We start from the raw sequence: 5,000 nt of genomic DNA on the forward strand, positions 1-5,000 counted from the left end.
AACAAAATAGAACCGAGGTCCTATTCCATTATTCCATGCACACAGTATTCAGGCGGGCTTGCCTGCTTTAAGCACTCTAATTTGTTCAAAGTAAACGTGCCGGCCCACCGAGACACTCACTCAAGAGCACCCTGGTAGGATTGCAACGGGGTCCGCCTCGGGACGCACGAGCACGCACGAGGCGCGTCGCACGCCTTCAGCTCGCCCCACCGGCAGGACGTCCCACGATACATGCCAGTTAAACACCGACGGGCGGTGAACCAACAGCGTGGGACACAAATCCAACTACGAGCTTTTTAACCGCAACAACTTTAATATACGCTATTGGAGCTGGAATTACCGCGGCTGCTGGCACCAGACTTGCCCTCCAATAGATACTCGTTAAAGGATTTAAAGTGTACTCATTCCGATTACGGGGCCTCGGATGAGTCCCGTATCGTTATTTTTCGTCACTACCTCCCCGTGCCGGGAGTGGGTAATTTGCGCGCCTGCTGCCTTCCTTGGATGTGGTAGCCGTTTCTCAGGCTCCCTCTCCGGAATCGAACCCTGATTCCCCGTTACCCGTTACAACCACGGTAGGCGCAGAACCTACCATCGACAGTTGATAAGGCAGACATTTGAAAGATGCGTCGCCGGTACGAGGACCGTGCGATCAGCCCAAAGTTATTCAGAGTCACCAAGGCAAACGGACCGGACGAGCCGACCGATTGGTTTTGATCTAATAAAAGCGTCCCTTCCATCTCTGGTCGGGACTCTGTTTGCATGTATTAGCTCTAGAATTACCACAGTTATCCAAGTAACGTGGGTACGATCTAAGGAACCATAACTGATTTAATGAGCCATTCGCGGTTTCACCTTAATGCGGCTTGTACTGAGACATGCATGGCTTAATCTTTGAGACAAGCATATGACTACTGGCAGGATCAACCAGGGAGCTGCGTCAACTAGAGCTGAGCAGCCGGCCGCCCGGGAGTGTGTCCCGGGGGCCCGCGCGAACACGCAAGCGTCCGCTCAATTATTCTGCAAACAGGAGGAGGCTGAGCTCCCCTGCACAATACACCTCGAAACCCTCTCAGGTCCCGGCGGCGCGCAGCGCCGTCCTAAGTACTTGGTCGGGTTCGAGAGAGGCGCAATCGCCCGGAGTTTGGCGAGTAGACGCTTTAGGTGCGACCACCCGTGCTCCCAACTGAGCTTGCCGCTGCCGACAGAGGCCCGGGAGCGTGCTGTCGTGGCATTGCCGGCGGGAGACAACACGCGCCACCTACGGTGGCCGGCAGCTCCAACGCCAGCGCCACAGAAGGACAAAAGCCCCACTTGGGTGCCGAAGCGAACTCTCCCAGCACAGCGCACGCGCCAACACGTCCGCACAGCTGCGATACAAACCACCTGCGAGAACCGCAGAGGCGACCGAGCAGCAGACGGCGTCGCGGCGCCGAGCGCCGGGCGGCGGCGCATCCTCAGCGCACACAGTCCTCAATCGGACCAGCACACTGCAGATGTCCACCGCGCTTCGCACCGGGCCCGCGAGGACCTACTTTGGCCGCACGGCGCCGCGTGCAGGGTGCGCCGGCGCGCAGCTGCGCCGCCTGCCGCCTCCGTCGGCCGGCGCGCCTGCCACTGGCCGCCCCCACCAGCCGGCTGTAGCGCGTGCGCCCACGCACCGCGCGGCCAGCACGCCGGGAGGCCCCCCCTCACCGGCCGGGGACGGTCCCACCCAGCCACCGCTGCGTATCGCTTCACACCCACATGCCATTCACGTTCGTGGGCATGGTGGGTATCGCTGAAACAACCGGTTGGTAGCTCAACCGATCGTCGCCATCACTGATTCACCTCTAGCGAGAACAACCGCACCACAACGGTTTACCAGTTGTTCATTTGCGTAACGTCACCAGCAAACGTAGACGTCCATCGCCATTTGCAAATTCAACGATTGTTGCATGCCTGTGTCAGGTGTCACGACACACTATGTCTGCCCACATACACGCAACAACATGTGCACGCTTCGCGAACACGTGGAAGGTGGCCCCCGTACGTATGCGATGTCCATTGCGCGAACGACTGTCAACCGGCCTCTGTCGCATGTCGCAGATGTGGAACGCAGTGCACCATGCTATCACGGTGTGTGAGAAGAGACGACTACGTCTGACAACACGCGCCACTACATCAACAGACGGCTCATGCTGATCGCCATCCACGGCATACCATACTGCAATCCAGCTCTTATAGGGAGACGACACGTAGCTGAGTGCACAATATTTGGACCGTATGGTTCGCCGTTGTTGGCGCAGTCGTGGTACGGTCACACATGTACCACGATGTATCATTCAGTACATGAGGACCAATGTGCAGTACAGAGTGTCATTTGGACGTACAACATCAGCGGACAGTTGACACAAGCCGTACCACAACGTAGGCTGTGCTTCGCCATGCGAATGCCAATGAACAACTGCGAAGGGCATTGAGCATGTACGTCCTGCTGCCATCCGCATTACAGTGTATAGCTGCAAGGTGTTTAACATGAAGCGATACTCTGGGGACCGGGCAGTGCGAGTGGCAAACTATATTGCGGGGGTTGCAGTTAGGCAACACTACACTAATTTAACGCGTCGTATGACAATTACAGAGCGGGTTAAGGCCCAACGTGTGTTGGGTTAAGGCCCAACGTGTGTTGGGTTAAGGCCCAACGTGTGTTGGGTTAAGGCCCAACGTGTGTTGGGTTAAGGCCCAACGTGTGTTGGGTTAAGGCCCAACGTGTGTTGGGTTAAGGCCCAACGTGTGTTGGGTTAAGGCCCAACGTGTGTTGGGTTAAGGCCCAACGTGTGTTGGGTTAAGGCCCAACGTGTGTTGGGTTACGGCCCAACGTGTGTTGGGTTAAGGCCCAACGTGTGTTGGGTTAAGGAACAACGTGTGTTGGGTTAAGGCCCAACATAGGTTAGGTTAAGGCGCAACATAGGTTAGGTTAAGGCGCAACATAGGTTAGGTTAAGGCGCAACATGGGTTAGGTTAAGGCGCAACATGGGTTAGGTTAAGGTACAATATGGGTTAGGTTAAGGTACAATATGGGTTAGGTTAAGGTACAATATGGGTTAGGTTAAGGTACAATATGGGTTAGGTTAAGGTACAATATGGGTTAGGTTAAGGTACAATATGGGTTAGGTTAAGGTACAATATGGGTTAGGTTAAGGCGCAACATAGGTTAGGTTAAGGCGCAACATAGGTTAGGTTAAGGCGCAACATAGGTTAGGTTAAGGCGCAACACGGGTTAGGTTAAGGCGCAACACGGGTTAGGTTAAGGCGCAACACGGGTTAGGTTAAGGCGCAACACGGGTTAGGTTAAGGCGCAACACGGGTTAGGTTAAGGCGCAACACGGGTTAGGTTAAGGCGCAACACGGGTTAGGTTAAGGCGCAACACGTGTTAGGTTAAGGCGCAACACGGGTTAGGTTAAGGCGCAACACGGGTTAGGTTAAGGCGCAACACGGGTTAGGTTAAGGCGCAACACGGGTTAGGTTAAGGCGCAACACGGGTTAGGTTCAGGCACAATACGGGTTAGGTTAAGGCGCAATACGGGTTAGGTTAAGGCGCAATACGGGTTAGGTTAAGGCGCAATACGGGTTAGGTTAAGGCACAATACGGGTTAGGTTAAGGCACAATACGGGTTAGGTTAAGGCACAATACGGGTTAGGTTAAGGCACAATACGGGTTAGGTTAAGGCACAATACGGGTTAGGTTAAGGCACAATACGGGTTAGGTTAAGGCACAATACGGGTTAGGTTAAGGCACAATACGGGTTAGGTTAAGGCACAATACGGGTTAGGTTAAGGCACAATACGGGTTAGGTTAAGGCACAATACGGGTTAGGTTAAGGCACAATACGGGTTAGGTTAAGGCACAATACGGGTTAGGTTAAGGCACAATACGGGTTAGGTTAAGGCACAATACGGGTTAGGTTAAGGCACAATACGGGTTAGGTTAAGGCACAATACGGGTTAGGTTAAGGCACAATACGGGTTAGGTTAAGGCACAATACGGGTTAGGTTAAGGCACAATACGGGTTAGGTTAAGGCACAATACGGGTTAGGTTAAGGCACAATACGGGTTAGGTTAAGGCACAATACGGGTTAGGTTAAGGCACAATACGGGTTAGGTTAAGGTACACATTGTTGTAAGGAAAGGTGTTTTGGGGGGGGGGGGGGGCCGGTTTGTTGATTGTGATTATCGTAAGTAAATGACTGCGGCATCATCTGATTTGCCATGTCAGGGTGCACCTTTGGCTCATGACAGGCGGCGCTCTGATTCCATGCTTGTGGCAGACCTGTGTCTTTCATTCCTGCCATTGTTTGTGTGCTGTGACAGGAGGCAGTATTGTGATGTTGGGTGTACCCCTGTGTAGGACATGTGTGGGTGTTGGTGGCTTAGCTGAGCAATGGTGGTTGTCGGAAGGGTGGGATATTCTGTTTTGTGAGTGGACCTCCCGGTCTGGTTATGATAGTGTGGATTGTCTAATGTGGCGGAGAGGATGCACTGGGTGTTGTTCCATGCTGGTGCTTACATATTGTCTCTGTGCCTGTTACAAGCAGAGAGTAGTGCGTGATAAGAGTGTCTGGCTGACGTGTGGTTGTGATTGTGAGCAGAGTCTTTCAGCATGTATACGGACAGTTGTATACATTATCTGTATTTTGATGGCTCTATCTATTACTAATCAGCGCCGTGTATACGTTTCATCCGGTTCCAGTCGAAACTGTTGTATCTCTGTACATTAGTGACACGGCGAGGCCGCCACGTAGTTACTCGTCTCGGCAGCTTCCACCGGTGTATGGCAAATGATTATAAGGAATCAGTCTAGTCGTCAATACCGATAGTGTGACGTCACATGTCTGGGGTGGGGGACGCTGCGCCCTTCCGGTGGGTCATGGCCTAGGAAGACTCTTCCCACGCAGGGGGGGCTTGGACTGTCATTGACTCTTCCGAGTAATATTCTTGCCGTACGTTTTTGCGACT

At 53.4% G+C, this 5,000-nt stretch overlaps 1 non-coding gene across 1 annotated transcript in view; it reads right to left on the reverse strand.

Annotated features, from left to right (window-relative positions):
* The window catches only part of LOC124620987, a 1,910-nt gene extending 976 nt beyond the window's left edge, over nucleotides 1-934 (reverse strand). The window contains exon 1 of the ribosomal RNA XR_006980482.1: nucleotides 1-934. This exon is cut by the window's left edge and continues 976 nt beyond it. This is a non-coding gene — a ribosomal RNA (small subunit ribosomal RNA).
* Nucleotides 935-5,000: the final 4,066 nt, after the last annotated feature.

This window comes from Schistocerca americana, chromosome 6, assembly GCF_021461395.2.
Source record: "Schistocerca americana isolate TAMUIC-IGC-003095 chromosome 6, iqSchAmer2.1, whole genome shotgun sequence".
Lineage (NCBI taxonomy): Eukaryota > Metazoa > Arthropoda > Insecta > Orthoptera > Acrididae > Schistocerca > Schistocerca americana.